Source organism: Varanus komodoensis, unplaced genomic scaffold, assembly GCF_004798865.1.
Source record: "Varanus komodoensis strain SLA01 unplaced genomic scaffold, ASM479886v1 scaffold22, whole genome shotgun sequence".
Classification (NCBI taxonomy): Eukaryota; Metazoa; Chordata; class Lepidosauria; order Squamata; family Varanidae; genus Varanus; species Varanus komodoensis.
This window is the reverse complement of record NW_025335606.1, coordinates 3,742,820-3,761,506: the sequence shown is the minus strand read 5'-3', so window position 1 is coordinate 3,761,506 and position 18,687 is coordinate 3,742,820. Positions and strand designations below refer to the sequence as shown.

The window sequence follows — 18,687 nt, the reverse complement described above, 5'->3', positions numbered from 1 at the left end:
CTGAGAGTCTGTGACTGGCCCAAAGTCACCCAGTTGGCTCCACGGCTGAGTGGGGACTAGAACCCAGATGCTCTGAGTCCCAGTCCCGTGCTCTTAACCACCACACCACACTGGCTCTCAGATCGGAATGCTGACATGAATGAACATTTATGTCCCATCAAAATCTGAATTGGATAGAATCAGATATGAGAAAGGCTAGGGATAATGGTCCACACTAGCGGGACAAAAGCATTTCTTCTCGGAGCTGAATGTGGCACAGCATCGTGAAATCCCAAATGTACATGGCACTTGGAAGAAGAGCAGCAACAGGAAACATGCAGGATTTGCCCCCAAAGTTGCTCACAATCCACATGCTTCCCACTTTGGGGAAAAACAAAGGACTGGGGGTTATGGAAGAAGAAATGGTAGCAACCGATCAATTGATGGGGGTGGGGGCGGAATCTTGCAAATTCCTTGCTAGGGTCTTCGGGAAAAAAGGCTTGGCTCAGGGCATGGTATGAAGCCTTATGATACAGCCACCTTTATGGCAGCCATAACCAAAGTGCTTTGAGGGTGGATGGATAGAGAGATGATCTGAAGAATACTAGCACTGAATTGACACCTTTCACTGGTCTTCATTGTATTATAATAGTTTCTTTGCCACCCAGTTGCTGAAGCTCTCTGGATCATCCACAACGGACCTTCTGGCAGGCTCACAATAGCTCTCTCTTGGCATCATTTTACAATATTTTCTGCAGCAAAGGAGACATGATGTCAAAAGTGAAATTATCATGGGTCAAGAAAAGACCACCAGGAAAGTTGCCTTTTGAAGGTGACTCTGCAGGGAAGCACAGATGGGGCTTTCAGTCACACACAAAAAGAAAGTACAGAGAGTTTGCTTAGGATCACGTATACAGGAACTCTCCCCACCTGTACCCACTAAGGTCCATGGTTAGGTGAACCTGATGTGCATCTATGTGGAAAGATTACAGTGGTAATCTTTCCCTTCTCATAGGTACCTGTGATTTGAAACCCTACATCCCAGGGTCTCTGGTCAAAGAGACTGGCGTTTACATGGCATTCAGGGGAAACCTGCATAAGCTCCTCGTAAATGTAAAACAGACAAGGCTGCTTTCAGGACTGGGGCCAGTTGGACCAACAAATAGAAACATAGAACAGAGCAAGTCAGAAGGGGTCTCCTGGGCCATCTAGTCTGATCCCCAGCTCCAGCTGGCTCCATTCATGACATGCCTACCATGTGCATGTCCAAAACTCATCTCGACGAAGGTGGGATTCGAACCCACGCGTGCAGAGCACAATGGATTAGCAGTCCATCACCTTAACCACTCGGCCACCTCGTCAGGTGCATTTCTGGCACTCCCTTCACTCTCTCGGCTTCCCCTTCACCTACATGTCCATCCCACACTGCTTCTTCTACTAAATGAGCATGGCTACAGAGCTAAGAATCCGAGTTGTTGTTTTTATGTGTTAATTTCATTGCTATATCACTCAATAGCCAACGCTCTCTGAGAGTTCATTAAAAGCAGTTCATAAACTTGAGAATACAATAACGCTGTGTGTGTGTGTGTGTGTGTGTGTGTGCGCACACGCGTGCATGCGTATGTTGCAAAAATACAAAATTTCAATCTATTAGCATAAACAATAGAGAGTGACAGCACCTGACATTCATACCCCCTTCAAATCCTTCAACATTGCTGGATGTCTAAATGTTTCAGCATGGAACGCTGTCTTAACCTGATGCAAAGGAGTGGCAAGGTTGGCACCAGACGCGCCTGACTGGGGAGATCAATCCACAGTCAGGGGGCTGACACTAAGAAGGTCCTGCCCCTTGTTCCCACCTGCTCAGCTTCTGATTTGCATTGAATGGTATAGGCACCAAGCAATGGTGCTTGTGATGAAGCTGCTGATGATATGGAAGACGGTTTGGGGCATGCACCATGTTCACTGTTTGGGCTGTTTTGGTGCTCTCTGGAACACAGAAAGGGGGAAGGAAGGAAGGAAGGAAGGAAGGAAGGAAGGAAGGAAGGAAGGAAGGAAGGAAGGAAGGAAGGCAGGCAGGCAGGCAGGCAGGCAGGCAGGCAGGCAGGCAGGCAGGCTATTGCATTGAAACAGTACTAGAGGGATTACCAAAAAATTGTCTTCCAGCGCCTTGCTATATTCTGAGTTAAGGTTTAAAGCCAAAATGTAAAGCAAAAAAAGGACTGCCTAATCCTGAAATTTGAATCCACGTCCATGGTGCAAACATGCCTTCCTCTGCTGGGAAATGGCGACTTTCATTAGCTTGCTGGCTGCGGACAGAAAAAAGGCACTTTAATGTGGGAGGTTTATATCAATCTAAGATGAACATACTTGGAAGGCTCTTATCTCTTAATGCAGCAGAAGCTTTTCATTAAGCTGTCAGTAGTTAGCTTATTAAAATTGGTATATAGTTGTGGTTGTAAACATTTAATCAAGTCACACTGGATACAGCTCAAGTCAATCTGGGAAAACGTCCAGTGGCTCCTTCCAAGAGGAAACCATCGCAAATTCACTCTTGGAGAGATGTAGGCCTCATTCAGATGGGATGTTGCATGTTGGGCTGCAAAGTATGGCTCCTGGTCTGAGAGGGGTCCCAGCAGGTGGCACCCCTGTGTGACCCACTCAGGTATGGCTGGCCATTGTGGCTTTAAGCGGCACAGCATCCTAATCCTCCCAGGGTGGCCAGTCCAGCATTGCTCAGATGCATGGCCAGAAATTAAAATGGTGGTGTGGCCAACGGGGCGACCATTTTAATTCCCTATAGGACCCCTAGTGATGTCGCCTCCCGGATGTTTTGGTCATTTCAGTGGTGGCTGGTTCACAGGGTCAGCATCAGCAGTGGGTCCTTCCAGGGTGCTGTGCACTGACGAGCTGCCCCAGAGGGTTGGATGGTGACATCAGTCCTGATTAGGTCCATTTTGAAAGTTGCCTTTGATGGCACGTAATGTTTTGAATATCTTCTCAAGGTACCCAACTGTTGGCTAATGGAACTTACTTGACACGCTAGAAATCTTCTCATGGTTTGTTCCATTGTTCCCAAACAATACCAAGTCATTGGCATAATGACACAGATGAGTGGCCTGCGGGCAAATTTAGGCCCACAAAAGGTTTTTCAGCTGGTCCCAGGAAGTTCAGGTCTTAGCAGTGCTGCTTTTCCAAGCTATAAAAATGAAACATTAATTTCAATAGATGAGTTAATGGCAGAAGAACACAAGAAGACCAGAAGAACATCCTGGATCAGACAAGGGTCCATCTAGTCTGGAATTCTAGCAAGTGGTCAAGCAACTGTCCACAGGAAATGGACAAGCAGGAGATAAACGTAACAACGCCTTCCCAACCAAGGTTCCCAGCAACTGCTGCTCATAGGCCACTGCTTCCAATTATGATCCCATCAAGACTAGCAGTATTTCTTTCCATGAATTCATCCAGTCATCCAAAGTGCTGGCTGCCACTACAACTTGTACAAGTGAATTCCGTTATTTAACTATGCATTGTCTTAAGGGGACTTCTTACACATTCAGTTTTTCTGATATTATATTTATTTGTACTAAAAAGCAGAGACATCACCCTGCCAACAAAAGTGCGTATAGTCAAGGCTATGGTTTTCCCAGTTGCAATGTATGGCTGGGAAAGCTGGACCATAAGGAAGGCTGAGCGCCGAAGAACTGAGGCCTTTGAATTGTGGTGCTGGAGGAGACTCCTGCGAGTCCCTTGGACCGCAAGGCGATCAAACCAGTCAATCTTAGAGGAGATCAACCCTGACTGCTCCCTAGAAGGCCAGATACTGAAGATGAAACTCAAATACTTTGGCCACCTAATGAGAAGGAAGGACTCGCTGGAGAGGAGCATAATGCTGGGAACAATTGACGGGAAAAGAAGGAGGGGACGGCAGAGGATGAGGTGGCTAGATGGAGTCACTGAGGCAGTCGGCATGAGCTTAAATGGACTCTGACTCTGGGGGATGGTGGAGGACAGAAAGGCCTGGAGGAATGTTGTCCATGGTGTCGCAATGGGTCGGACACGACTTCACGACTAACAACAACAACAATTTATTTGTATCATGTGCTTTCTTTGAGAGGCTCAGGGTGGCATGCCTGGGAGTTACTCTGTTTCATCCTTGTAATCATTTTGTGGCTTAAGTTATACCAGGAGATAACCATTAGGCCTGGCCAACCCAGTGGACTTAGGAGCTGAGCTGAGCTGAGCTATATGCCCGTGCCTTCCTGCTTGAAATCTAACATCTGCATGTTACACAGGCACTTACATGCAGCAGTATTGCCCAATATTTGGGTTAGAGGAAAAGGAAAGGAAAGGACAACTGTTTTCTCTTACTTTCTCTTTCCTTCAGATTAGGCAGAGAGATGGCCTTTTTTCTCTCCTTATTGTATGTCCCTCAATTTAATTTGCTGCAGTTATTCTGCTTTGGGGCATGCTCTTTGCTAGCTGCCAATCACAGCCTGTATCATGAATGTTTATCTGTAGGGACCGGCAAGGAATGGACTGGCCATAGGCCCTGGCATGACTGAGCCATGGCTTCAACAGGAAGCTGGCATAGGGGATGGAAGCTGATTCCAAATCCATGCTCCAGTTTAGCAGATACATCTGTGGAAGTCGCTTCTTGCCTACGGAATAAATGCAACTGATCCTGTGTACGCTTGCCATATAGTGATCCTTGAAAAGCAGAACTTACATATGGGGAAGTATTCATAGTCTGTTGCTGCATATTTTTAAGTTGTTACAAGACAGTTCCTTTTGTCGGCAATCTCACCTGCCTAATCCCAGGGAGAAGGACTGCATGGAAGTGTTAACTGTATGGATTAGGGCTCCATGGATATTCTTACTGTAGTTGTGGTGATCATTATACAACTTTAGAAATGCAGTTACGATGATAACTGCAACTGAAGCACAACTGTTAGAAGGAATGTCCAAATTCTGGTAAATCATCATCATCATCATTTCTAAGCCATTAAAATACATTTCAACCAGAAAGTATCCACCAGTTTATAATTTAGGAAAGAAACAACATTATCATAAGGCCATCAAACTATCACAAAATAAGCAGTCCCTTGTGCAATGGGACTATCTGCTAACAGTTCTGACTGCAAAATAGCGTCAGCCCCAAATCTAATAAACAAATTATACAAATGATATTTCTAAGCATTTGTTTCCAGCAAGTCAGTAGAATTTAGCAAATCCTGCCACAGTCTTCCAATGAAACATGGTAGGGAGCTAGGTTTCCCCCTTCTCACTCTCTAAACAACAGAGCATTCTTTGGTAAAAGCTCTTCATTCTCCAGTGTATATCCAACAAAGCATGAGCAGCAAGGAAAGAGTCTCTGAGCATGCACAGAGCAGTTTGTTGAACTCAAACTAGAAACTGCTTCCAAGAATTCTTGTTCTGGGTAATCCTGGACTGCACCCCTCTGGGAGTGCCCTTCTGGAACCAGGTGAGCCTCCTAGGTGTACACAGCCCCTTTAGTTAGCTAGACTTCTATCCTAAAATGGGGTCAAGGATCATACCAGGCTCATCTGGTTCCTGGGCTCCTATGCCCCTCCAAGCAGTTGCAGGCTTGGGCTCTTCTCAGACTCTGTCTGAACACCTGGAGATGGTGGCCTTCACATAAGCTCTTCCATCTTCCATCTATCTCGTGGCCCTGAACTGCACACCAAGAACAAGTTTCATTCCCAACAGATATACCAAAACATCATAAAACTATCCATTGTAACTTGTATGAATTTTAAAACAGGGGAAGAACTCCCATTAAGAAAGCTTCATTTGCAGAGACACTGCACTGACTTTCACATGTGGATGTAGACAGTTTTTTTTCTGAATTCAAAAATATAGAAGAATTCAGAAACATTGATGGCCTCTACTATTCCACTGAAGGGTGAGATATAAACCTATGGATCAAAATCTATGCTGAAATTCTATGTCCGTGAGGTCATAGGTTGGTGTGCATCTCCCTTTCCACCCACAGAGAGTGAAGTCCACAGGGAGAGAGGGAGATGAGCTCTCCTTGCAGGTGGGGAATCGTCTCCCCCGCCCCCGCCCCACCGCCTTGTTCTTCTGCCACTGGGATGGTAATAGCAAAATGGGGATATGCATGGGATGAATCCAGAAAGGCTCTGGACCCAGGGGATCCTGTTTCATGGAGACACTCCCAGAATGGGAGCAAGAATGACTGCCTTGGGACCAGGATAAGTCTTTCTCATCCCTCCTTTGGAACCGCTCACACATCAACGTGCTGAACATGGGATCCAGTGGACATTTGGTCACCTGCTGTGTGAAAACAATGCTGGACTGGATGCACCTTCGGTCTGACCCAGCAGGGCTGTTCTGGTGCTCTTAATCCTATGCACATGTTTAGAAATGAACTTTCTAGAGCTGGTTATGCTATGAGACTTACAGTATATGTACAAATAAGTACCATTTCATAGAGAAAAAACTGAAATGTGGGGAAGAACATCTTCAGAAACAGTGTGGAGTTGAACTATGGAATTCACTTCCATGAGATGTAGTGATTTCCACCAATTTGGGTAGACTTAAAAGGGGATAGGACAGGGACTGCAGGTGGCACAGTGGTTTAAATCACTGTGCTGCTGGGCTGGTTGATCGAAAGGTCGCCAGTTCGAATCTGCACTACGGGGTGAGTTCCCGTTGCTCCGTCCCAGCTCCTGGCAACCTTGCAGTTCGAAAGCATGCAAATGCAAGTGGATGAAAAGGTACCACTTCGGTGGGCAGGTAACAGTGTTCCGTGCACTTCGGTGTTTAGCCACGCTGGCCACATGACCACGGAGACCGTCTGCGGACAAACACTGGCTGCCTCGGCTAGGAAACGGAGATGAGCACTGCCCCCGAGAGTCAGGCATGGCTGGACTTAACATCAAGGGGAAACCTTTACCTTTACCTTTTTAAAAGGGGATAGGACCAATTACTGGAGGAGGGGACTACCAAGGACTTCTCATTCTGATGACCAATGGCTACTGGCCCTGATGCCAATTTACTGCCAATATACTGAAGAAGCATATCAATATTCACTGGTGGCTGAGAAACACGCCTGGGACAATGCTGGTGGGATCATGCATGCTTCGGTCTTCTGTGGGCAGCTGGTTGACCACTGAGTGCCCGGAACACTAGAATAGGTAGACCCTTCGTCTGATTCGGCATAGCTCCTCTCATGTGCTTCTTTTCTTAATGATAAACACGTGAATGTCAGCACTTATATGTATGAGTCCAAGAAGTATAGAACTCTATTTTCAGGTTTATTTAATACCTGGAAATCATTCAACAAATGTTTGGCCTTCACTGTAATGTAATACGGAAGTGTGGGTCCAAATACATTTTTTAGTGTAACCCCTGGGCATGCGAAGGAGTTGTGTTCTTTTATCTGGGTGATTCAGCCCCATTTTTCCATATTGTGTGCTCTCTGGCTGAGGAAATCCAGTTTTCCAGTGTCCCACACCAGCAGTTTGATCAAATTCAACCAATTTTAACATTTATGCTGTGTCTCCTGCCTTCATGGGAACACACACAAACAACAGATGGTGAGAAGCTTGTCCTGAAAAAAAGCTTTGAACAAATGATCTGTATGGCCTTGCAACGTGCAGCTCTTAGATTTTTAATATCAACAATTAAACCTGCCCTCGTGTATTGTCAGAGTCTGGAAAAACGAGGAAAGCAAAGTACTAACAGTCTAAAGCCACAGATGTTGAAACACTAACGGTCCAATAAATCTTTGGAAAATAGTTTTATCATTTCACACCATGCAGCAGTTGTGCATATTTTGGGGGAGATATTTATGGCGAGAAATTGGCATGCATTGGAAAATTCCAAATGGCAGGATTTATTAGAGAAAAACACTATTGCAATTAACAATAAATTTAGGGAAATGGTGAGAAGAACTCACTGGTACCATTACTTTTTCATTATCGGGGGGGAAATGACATATAATAATTGGAAGGAGAAAAGAAAAGTCTGCTCTTTCCATTTGTAATGGTGATGGAGAACATCAGACGGTATAATGTAATAGGCCATCTTCATGTTCAGCCTCATTTTTTACTACTGGAGCGTAACTGTCGCTGTCCCTCTGTATGTTTGTTTTCCCTTAGCAGTGGGCCACTGGCAGTCTAGATGGTTTGAGATGGAGCTGGTCTGAAGATACCATTAATTTGTTGTTGTTGTTGTTGTTGTTAGTCGCAAAGTTGTGTCCAACCCATCGCGACCCCATGGACAGCACTCCTCCAGGCCTTCCTGTCCTCCACCATCTCCCGGAGTCCACTCAAGCTCACACCAACTGCCCCAGTGACTCCATCCAGCCACCTCATTCTCTGCCGTCCCCTTCTTCTTTTGCCATCAATTGTTCCCAGCATTAGGCTCTTCTCCAGGGAGTCCTTCCTCTTCTCATTAGGTGGCCAAAGTATTTGAGTTTCATCTTCACTATCTGGCCTTCTAAAGAGCAGTCAAGGTTGATCTCCTCTAGGACTGGCCAGTTTGATCGCCTTGCGGTCCAAGGGACTCACAGGAGTCTCCTCCAGCACCACAATTCAAAGACCTCAATCCTTTTGCGCTCAGCCTTCCTTATGGTCCAGCTTTTACAGCCATACATTGCAACTGGGAAAACCATAGCCTTGACTATACGCACTTTTGTTGGCAGGGTGATGTCTCTGCTTTTTAGTATGCTGATACCATTAATGGATGCAAGCAAAGAAGGAGGAGGGCAAGTGGGAGGACCAGGCAGCCTAAAGTAGAGGTAGAGATGGAAGACAAGTATTGTATCAGAAACTCCCATCTTCTGTGCATTCCTTGGAAAGAGAATTGTAGCCTTCTGTAGCAGATCCCTAGCCATCTTATCTAACACCTTGACCCCCACAGTGGCCACCTGTGCCTCTGGGAAGCCCCTCCAGGAAGATGTCTCTGGGGAACCCAGTGATGCTGTTGTAACGCTGATGTGAACTTCTGAGAGGAGCAAATGACTGGTCTAGAGGCAGAGATGGGAAGACATTTGTCAAGTGCTTATTTTACTATGAACACCTATTTTGTGCTTCCTGAACTGAAATGCAGGCTGTAATGCTCTTATCCTTCTCCCTTTGCATGTCTCTGAATTTTGCAATGCAGTTCTACTCGAAATCAGAAAAATCAAAATCGATACCACAAAAGTGTGTGCATTGGTGGAAATGACATTTAAAAGGCACATGTCTGAGGAACCTGTTTGCAATTGAATAATTTATTTTGGGCAAATGCATACAAAATGGGTAACTTAGGGAAAATATGCACAACTTTTCAGACTTTTTAGACCCTAAAGGGAGAATCTAATGTGCAAACATGATGGAATTAACTTGTGTTTCAAAAATTGGAGGCCGTGGGATAGACAGATATGTCCATCTTTCACTAAATGAACCAGCCCTACATTCCAATTTTTAAGAGCTTCAGTGAAAGCAGTTTCACTTGGGTTTTCCCTGAAAGAAATAAATGCAGCCCAGAATGACTTTCCACTTTGGGAAAAATACAATAAAATGTGAAATATAATTATCTCTCAATGCGTAAAGAGAAGTTTCAGCTGCTTTTGCACTGAGCAGGAAAGTAATTTGAGTTGCTAAGACAGCCTAGCCCTTTTTTGCCCCATCTCTATCAGCTCCCACAAGTAATTATAACACAGGGTGGATGTGTAAGTTTACAACATTGCAGATGCGTGTTGATTAATGTGCTCAGAGATTCTGCCTCTGCATTTAAGACAGATATTTCCCCCCCTTCTTTCTGAAAGTCTTTGCAACTTAGCAATTTATTTGCTGAACAAAGCACTTGTAAGCGCAGGTACAGACCTCCCCCTTTCCCTCTTGTTTTCGCAAAGCCAGCCCTTTCCATGAACTGGCTCTCCATTTACACTGGCAGGCAATCTGGATTGCAAAATATTTTCTTGGGAGAGCTGTAGTACCAGTGGGGGGGGGGGCGGGGGGGGGAGAGGATGCATGTTTTTCCTCTCCTAAGAGCGTAGGGACAAAAGAAGTGTTGATTTCAAAAGTAATATAGTTTTCTCATTACGCTTTCCCTAAAATTACCTCTGTGAGAGCAATCGAAAAATAAAAGTTCCCTTTTAATTAAAGGAACCAGAATGAGTGTATATATGCTCTAATTACAGTGCTGCAAATAAATTTATTCTTTCACACATTTTGCAGGTTGTATTGGAGCTTATAAGCGCAAACAAAAGAGGCAATCTCTTTATTAGCCCTGCGAAGAGCAGTGCTTTACGTGACTCTAAATACCAGCTTGGGAATATGTGCTGCAAACCCACCTCCATACATGCTACTTTTGAATAACATAAAAGCAATGAAATACAATGTAATGGGCAGTTGTAAAATGTTACACAAAGGGCAGGAGAATCAAACTCACACAAAGTGTGGTAGTGCTGCAGGGGCATAGAAACGCTCTCCTTATTCCGATGAAGCACAGCACAGCTTTTGGCCCAGGGTAATGACAGGTCTCTCCTTCATGAATCCACAAAATTGCTTACAAACTGAATAGGAATTCACCACTGCTTGGGTTGTGGGGGTGCGTAGCAAGCTTTGGCTTTCACTCCAGTGGTGGAATCTTCTTAGATGGGAAAGGACCACTTTTACCTCCCATACGGCCCTTCCTTGAATACTATGCAAGATACATACAGCCCAAGGACCGAATTCAGTTTCAAAGTCCCTCTTGGGGGTCTCATTTCAAAAGCAAAAGGTGTAGAGAGGGGAAGGAGAAGGAAGAGATGGAGATGAAGGAGAAAGAAGCCATGGAGAAGGAGAAGGAGAAGGAGAAGGAGAAGGAGAAGGAGAAGGAGAAGGAGAAGGAGAAGGAGAAGGAGAAGGAGAAGGAGAAGGAGAAGGAGAAGGAGAAGGAGAGACCAGCCTCTTGTGGCTTGAAGCCCTTACTACCAGTATCTAAGCCTTAGAGAGAGAGATTGCAGCCTTTTAGAATCAAGGAAAAATATTCTGCAAAAGCCCAAGAAACCACCAAATTTTTGGTGACCAGGGAAAGGAGGTGTCTCCAAGGAAATGGGCCATAGCCTTCTGGAGAAACTCAGAGGGCCAAAGTGGGATCTCAGGACTGAACATTTTCCTCTGTTGTTGTAGCCTTCTCTTCTGTCTGGGATCATGGAAATTGAATCACAAATTCCATTATCCTCAGCGTTGCTCATGGCTGGGGATGAAGGAGGCTGTGTTTCAGACCTTAAAGTCCCAAGCAGAAGGAGATGTTACAGCACCGAGTGCATCACAAGTGTCTTCAGTAGACATCAAAGAAGACAAGTGGTTGAAGGATAGCCCTAGTCAGAGTCTCCTTTGCAGGAACATTATGCTTCTGGAACCATGGACAGCTCCCCTGGTAAGCTTTTTCCTTAGCAGCTTAGCCAAGGAGTCCGTGTGTGCGTGGATGGGTTTATGTGTGTGCACTGGGGGGTGAGGACTAGTGAAACGACTGAGCTTTGGTGGGAGGACAATTTTATGGTCCCCATTAGGCATTTTTAACTGAGTGTGCATGCCCATTCAATCTTCATCTTCAGTGCCCTGTCCAAGAACTATTAATGTATGCACTGGATTTTCTTTGTACCTCACCAAGAAAAAAAGGCACTCAGTGTAGCTCCTGTGAGCCAATCCCATTTGCTGACTCGAGGAGGTAAAAGTGTGCGGACAGTTTTAGTAGAGCAAAACTATCCTGTCCAGAAGAAAGACAGTACCATTATTTTCTATTAGGTAGGAAATGTTTATTCATAAAACCCCAAAGCCCACAAATATTAAACCAAAGCTCATCATTTCTTCCTTGCAGGATTAAGTGGTCTGTATATTTTGTGTTCATGTGAAAAGCAATCTACTGCAGTAAATTTCAAGGTAAACATTGTAAATCTGTATAAAAGTAAATCTATTTATCATTAATGCTGGGTTGTTTCTTTTTAAAAGTTTGTGGAGTAGATAGCAGAGGGTAGGGATGAAATGCCCCATTGCAAATGAAAAAGGACAGACTCCAAGTTGCAAGTCAAGTTTCTGCTTCGCTTTGGGGAGCCCAGGTGTCTGTACTCCATTTCAAAATATCTACCTATTTCTCTTTGATCTTGGATCATGGGATGAGAAGTCAATCATGACACAAAGTGACATAGCATGTAGCAACCCCAAATGAGTGGAAATACAAGTTTCTGTAATGGAGCACATCACGGAAGTTCATACAAAGGCAGTCTGCTGACCTTTCCTAATCTGGAATCAAGTGTTTGGTTTTAGAGCTGCTAGTTCCCCAGCAAGCCGGGGGTCCTGTTGGTTTGGCACAATGACCGGAATGCAGCAGTCCCATGGTTCTCTACCCTTGCCTTATCTTTGAGAACAAGATTCATTTTCCAAAGCAGGGAATTTGAATTCTGATGGTGTCTTCAGAAGTCCTTAGGATAATTATTGCAACTATGCATGTAGCATTTTGATGCTTCCTTGTATCCAGAGAGCATCAGAGACATGGGGACGGGTTGGGAATGTGGTGGCCTTCTCCAACATCAACAGTGCTAAATGCCTTTCATTCTAAGATCTGGATTTAATTTCAGAGATGCTCTTGTGGATATAATAAAAGCCCCCCAAAAAATGTGGTTCTAAAATACCAAAACTGCCAGCATGTTTTTGCAAAAGTCTTTTACCACCAGTGACTAAGCCTTAGTAGAAGCAATTCAGTTTACAGAACAAAGGTAAACTGTACAAGACCCAGGAAACCACCAGAAGAAACAGGAGACCAGCAGAAAGAGGACAAGTCCAGAGAAATAGTGTGGCTTCTTGAGAAATCATGGAAGGGTGGATTGAACTTCCACCTGGGTTAGATTTGGCCTGCTGCCGTGAGATTCAACACCTACATGCTGCAAATTCCTTCTAGATACATGATACAAAGTGGAGTGGAAGCCAACATGGGGAAGAAAAGTATGAACTGACCCTATGCTGGTCAGATAATTGGTAGGATCTATTGCCCAAGATTCAGGACTTACTGTTCTTTCATTAGATCAAACGGTCCCACTAAGAGAAGGCATGAGCATTTCCCCTTTTCCGGCGTTGCAGACTTCCTTCTGTGTCAACATAGTCTCATAATAATTTAATAAATTATTATTTCCATTTGGCCATGGATGCTAGGAAAGAAGTCTGCCGCAGTCTGTTTAAGGAATCTCCCTGCCTGAGAAATCCCTTTGAGAAACTCCTGAATATTTCATATATCTGCCATTTTTAGGGAAATGGTACCTTTAAGTCTGCAGCCTCATGGCACATGGCATGAACGTTTCCCAAAGCAAGTGGCCTTGGCTCCCAAGAACAACTGTACAGATCTGGGGACAAATGGCATATTTTGGTCAAAGATAGTTCTTGATGTTCCCCCCTCCATTCTTCTATCTGGCAACTAAGATGGACCCAACCATAAAAATCATCTGTCTGATATTTTTTAAAAGAAAAAGATAGTGGGCATCTGTTCAGAGCTGATTAACTGGTTCCAGAACAAAGCACTGGAAGAATAGAAAGCCATTCTAATCTTCTGACAGAGGAAATTTGCAAGCAAAGCAGAAACTGGGTAAGGAACAACTCTAGAAAGTTATGTGTCCCCCACTTGTGCAATAGCAAAAGGTGTGACCTACAAAGCAGGCATAATTTACGACACTGCAGGCATTTTATAAGATAAAAAGGATATCAAAGCTAAGAAGAGATGGCACAACATGGAACGTGCCCTTTCTTCACCATAAAAAGGAGGGGACTACCAGTGCCTTCTCAATGACCCTTCTCTTCCTTCCCCTTCTGGAGGCTGCAAGCTGTCTTACTGTGTGCTATATTCTTACTGTCTAGGTTTCTTGGAATATTTATGGAAGAATCTACACAAGAGCAAGCCAACCAGACTTCAGATTACACAAGCAGAAATGCACTTGGGACATATTCAGTGTGACCCATCTCAAGCGTGAGTATTTTGCCAGACCTTTGTCATGGTTATATATCATTAAAAGTACACTGCTAGACTTTCAGAATACACACATCAAATCCAAAAACATTCCTAGTAAACCCAAAAGGACATGAACCCTAAGTGATGGCGGTGACATATCCTAATGCGTACCAGTCCAGATAAACAGGAAAGAGAAATTAGCATATTCTTATAATGCACATCTTCCTTGAGGGACAGAGAACTGTAGTTGTGGGATGTGGTGATGGGGGAAGAGTGTATATATAGGGACCATCCTGTTGTCTATCTGTTAAATTAGGGTGCTCTTGAACATTTATCTATCACACAGATTGTATTGCGAAAAGCAGGAAAGCATGGACCACCAACACATCTTAGTGCAAGGAAACAGCGGCAGAGAGAACTTTCTTTGTCCAATGGCTGTGTGTTTCTCCCAGGAGGGGTCCAGTACTTCCCATTAGGGATGGGTGAGTATTTTGTTTCAGTTCATGTTTCGGTAAGTATTTCCAAAATATCACCAGTGTATTCATATTTAAGAGGGAAAGAATTGAGGATTTTTAATCAATGTGGGTGTAATCAAAACTGACAGATTAGTCCATTCAGGTCCAGGGATTGACTGTTTGACTCTTACAAGACTGGGCTGAATCCCTCCGTATTTATCAAGTTGTTACTGAATTGGATTTGCCAGCTTCTTTCCGCCACTGTTTCCCAATGGGCTTCTCATCTGCGACAGTTACTTGGTGAGCAGGTATAATAGGATCCTTGTAATACCTGCACCTATTGAATGTATGTAGTGCAATTGGGTAAGCATTTTGTTCCATATCAGTTTGCTAAGTATTCCCCCAAATTCACACAGTTCTTCATATTCAGGATGGAAAGAACTTGTGATTTAAATGAATCCTAAAATGAGAGAAAGAAAAACTGACACATCCTGTGAAAAACTCTGCTTGAGAAAGACATCCCTCCACTTTTATGATATGTAACCGATGTTCCTCTAATGCACAATCAGTGCCTGACTAACCAAACAGGGTCCACTGGGTCAGGTTTTTGCCCTGTTAGTTGCTTAGGAACAAATTGATCTGTATAGCCTTAGGAAGACTGAGAGAACTGGGCATGTTTGGCCTTGAGAAGAGATGACAGAGAGGGGACATGGTATGCCTCTAGAAGTACCTCAAAGGCTCTCACAAAGAGGAAGGTCAAGATCTCTTCTTGCTGCTGCCAAACTGTGACTGTAGGACACAGGATCATCAATTCAAGTTGCAACAACCTGGCTGGACATGAGGAAAAGCTTCCTCACTGTCAAAGCAATACAACAGTGGAACCAGCTGCCTGGAGAGTTGGTGGGCTCTCCCCCACTGGAGACATCCAAGGAGAAACTGGGCAGCCATCTGAGTGGGATGGTGTAACATGGTGTCCTGCAACAGCAGGGGTTGGACTCAATATTTATTTATTTATTTATTTATTTATTTTCTGATTTATATCCTGCCTTTCTCCTACAAAGGGCTCAAGGCAGCTTACATCATTCTCCTCCTCCATCTTATCCCCACAACAACAACCCTGTGAGGTAGGTTGGGCTGAGAGTCTGTGACTGGCCCAAAGTCACCCAGTTGGCTCCATGGCTGAGCGGGGACTCGAACCCAGATCGTCTGAGTCCCAGTCCCATGCTCTGAACCACTACACCACACTGGCTCTCAATAGCCTTCATGGCAGCTTCCAACTCTACTATTCTGTGATTCTAAGAGATTTTAAATACTTGACTGAGTCCTCATTGGTGCTACCATACAGTGGTTTGGGAACTTATGCATTATGTAGGACTCTTGGGGTATTACACAGACTTTGTTTCTTTGTGACATTCAGCACAATGCTACGTAATTCACCTTCCTGCAGACTGGCGTAGTCTATCTGGAGCTCACGCTATTGGTCTTCCTGGAGAAAGGAGTCCAGAGCTGTTGCTAATGCAATACAGGCAGTTGCAATCAATGCCACATCTTTTGTAAATAAAGCTGAAATTGGAAATAAATGTTCTAAACAGTGACACCCATATTTTATTACATGGATTGCCATAATCAACTTCATGGTAATTAGAAATACTGTGCTCCACTCACAACAAGCATGAATGCAGGCAATATTTTACATTGATTAATCTATTAGTACCACATCCTGCATGGAATTTTGTTCGTTTCAAACAAAGTCATCGGCAGGACAAATGCAGTGGCTAGAAAATAAATATGCTCTGTTTGGTCAGAACAAAATGAAAATATGCTTCTGTCATTTTCCCCTTGGGAAGCGGTCCATCACGAAGTGGTTACCAAAGCCCAAAGAGCATGCCTAGAAAGCCCATCGATGTCAATGCCCCATGAATTCTCTCATGGAGTCTGATTAAGAGGCTTGGAAGCACTCATTATTTCATAGCTTATGTCAGTTCCTTGGATAAGGGCTGATGCTCCATCTTCCCTTCCTATCACTGAATCATTGTGTTCCTGCTCTTGGCATTTCTTGTTCAATGAAAGGAGCGAAGCAGGGAGTCACTTTCAAACCAGTGGATAATACTTCTATCTGCTCAGAATTAACTCATGGGGTTTTGGAGTCACCATGCTATTCATGAAATGTTACGTGTGCACCTTCAGATCTTCTGCATGCTGTCTCCTGCCACATCTCCCAGAACAGAGGTAAGGCCCCTGAAGAAGGACTGGGGTGTTCTCTTGGCAGATGGCATCCTGCAGTTGGATTTCAGAAAGCGGATTGTCCCTTTTTGCCTAATCAATGCTTAGTCAAAACGTTGGCATCTATCTCTACACCTCTATATCTGCACCTATAGATCTTAGACTGTGTCTTATGTAGCAAAAACATTTGTTTGAACTCCATTGGATACCACAACATTTCTTCAATAAGGGTTTGTCTAAGTCAGATAATTATTGAAGCTGTAACACAGTTGCTTCTTTGGGAACTGGAACTGAACAAACATAGGGAATCATCACATAATTTGTATCCTGGAGAAGGCAAGCAGGATATGGGCACCTGGGAAATCTCAGAGGTCCAGACTGGGTTTCTGAACAGGTAGGATTTGGTCCCAGGTTCCAAGGTGCAGAACCTTTGTTCTGTGTGAAGGATCTGTTTATTGTTGGCAGTTGGTCATTTTAGCTAAGTAGAACCCTGTGTGAAGAGGAAATACCTGAGTACCAATGATGTGGAACAAATAATACAAGAAGACCATCTCCTTCAAGCCTTCTTAATGAGCTTCCAGGAACATTTGACTCACATTTCATGAGAAAAAGCATGCTGCATGTGCTGGTCATTGTTTGATTCCAGTTCAGAGATCTCATATGTCTCAGCAGCGGAGCTCAAGATCACAAGTCTGGATTGCTAAAAGGTGGATTTTTAAAATATGTACCACATGCCTTCAGCCAGCTGTTTCAAAACAGCTACACCCCTGTGCAACACTAGAATGCTTTTCCTTTGGTAAGTCCTTGTTTGCTGCTTGAAACAAATGGAGCTGCTAGAATTAGGCATTCTGGTCAGTTACACAGTCTATTTCTTCAGTTCCCTTGTAGGTCCTTTCTCTCCCACCCCACATCTCAGTTGCGGTTCAGCAGGCATCATACCCTCAGACAGCTGCTTTGCTTGCTGTCATCCTGGTCCCTGTCAAAGATTCCTGGAGAATATCTGCAGCTCCAAATCCCTTGGCTTGCACAGAGAGGGAATGAGCAGAAGAGAGGAGTATAAGAATAAAGTGAGAATGACAGATGGCTAATTTAGGGTTAGCATGTCGATTTGAGGCCTTTGAATTGTGGTGCTGGAGGAGACTCCTGCAAGTCCCTTGGACTGCAAGGCAATCAAACCGGTCAGTCCTAGAGGAGATCAACCCTGACTGCTCTTTAGAAGGCCAGATACTGAAGATGAAACTCAAATACTTTGGCCACCTAATGAGAAGGAAGGACTCACTGGAGAAGACCCTGATGCTGGGAACAATAGAGGGCAAAAGAAGAAGGGAAGGCAGAGGATGAGGTGGCTGGATGGAATCACTGAAGCAGTCGGCGTGAGCTTAAGTGGACTCCAAGGGATGGTGGAGGACAGGAGAGCCTGGAGGAATGTTGTCCATGGGGTCATGATAGGTCGGACATGATTCCGTGACTAGCAACAACAACGTCAATTTGAGTGCATTGTATGCCTATAAAGATGGAATCGAAAACTTTCTGCAGGGGATAGGTGGCCTGCCTGTCTAAGAGTCCATTTTCCATTACCATGTAGGAACTAAGCAGTAGGAATTCCACAAATAGCTTTGATTTTCCTTGTCTAAAACAACAAATAGCTATTTGTGGTTTCAGATAAATATCTCACATTGGGGATTATGATAAATTTGTTTATTTTATTCTGATCATAAATTATCCGGTATGCACCACTTGGGCTCAGATGTAGACAGACTCAGCTTTTGTACACTTCCAAGTTGTGATGTAACTTGCACACAAAGAAGGTGTTCAGTACCCTGCAGACATTTGAAATGTACACAAAACATCAGTCAGAAAATTATTCATGAAGATACTTGGACATTTGGGGATGTGAAGAACAAATCAAAATCAGGCTCTCTTGCAGTCCTGACCCCTATCTCATGCTTGGCTTTGGCCAGGAAGAAAACTGAGCTGAGATCAAGTCCAGAAATGTTCACAAAGCTTCTTTGTGCGATGGTTTCTTTGTGTGAACTGGTTTTGTGAACCACCCAGAAAGGTTCAGCTGTTGGGCAGT

The 18,687-nt window shown here is 44.2% G+C and overlaps 1 non-coding gene across 1 annotated transcript; it reads right to left on the bottom strand.

Annotated features, from left to right (window-relative positions):
* Window positions 1-1,258: 1,258 nt before the first annotated feature.
* On the bottom strand, window positions 1,259-1,340 carry TRNAS-GCU. The gene has a single exon. It is a non-coding gene; the product is annotated as a tRNA-Ser (tRNA).
* Window positions 1,341-18,687: the final 17,347 nt, after the last annotated feature.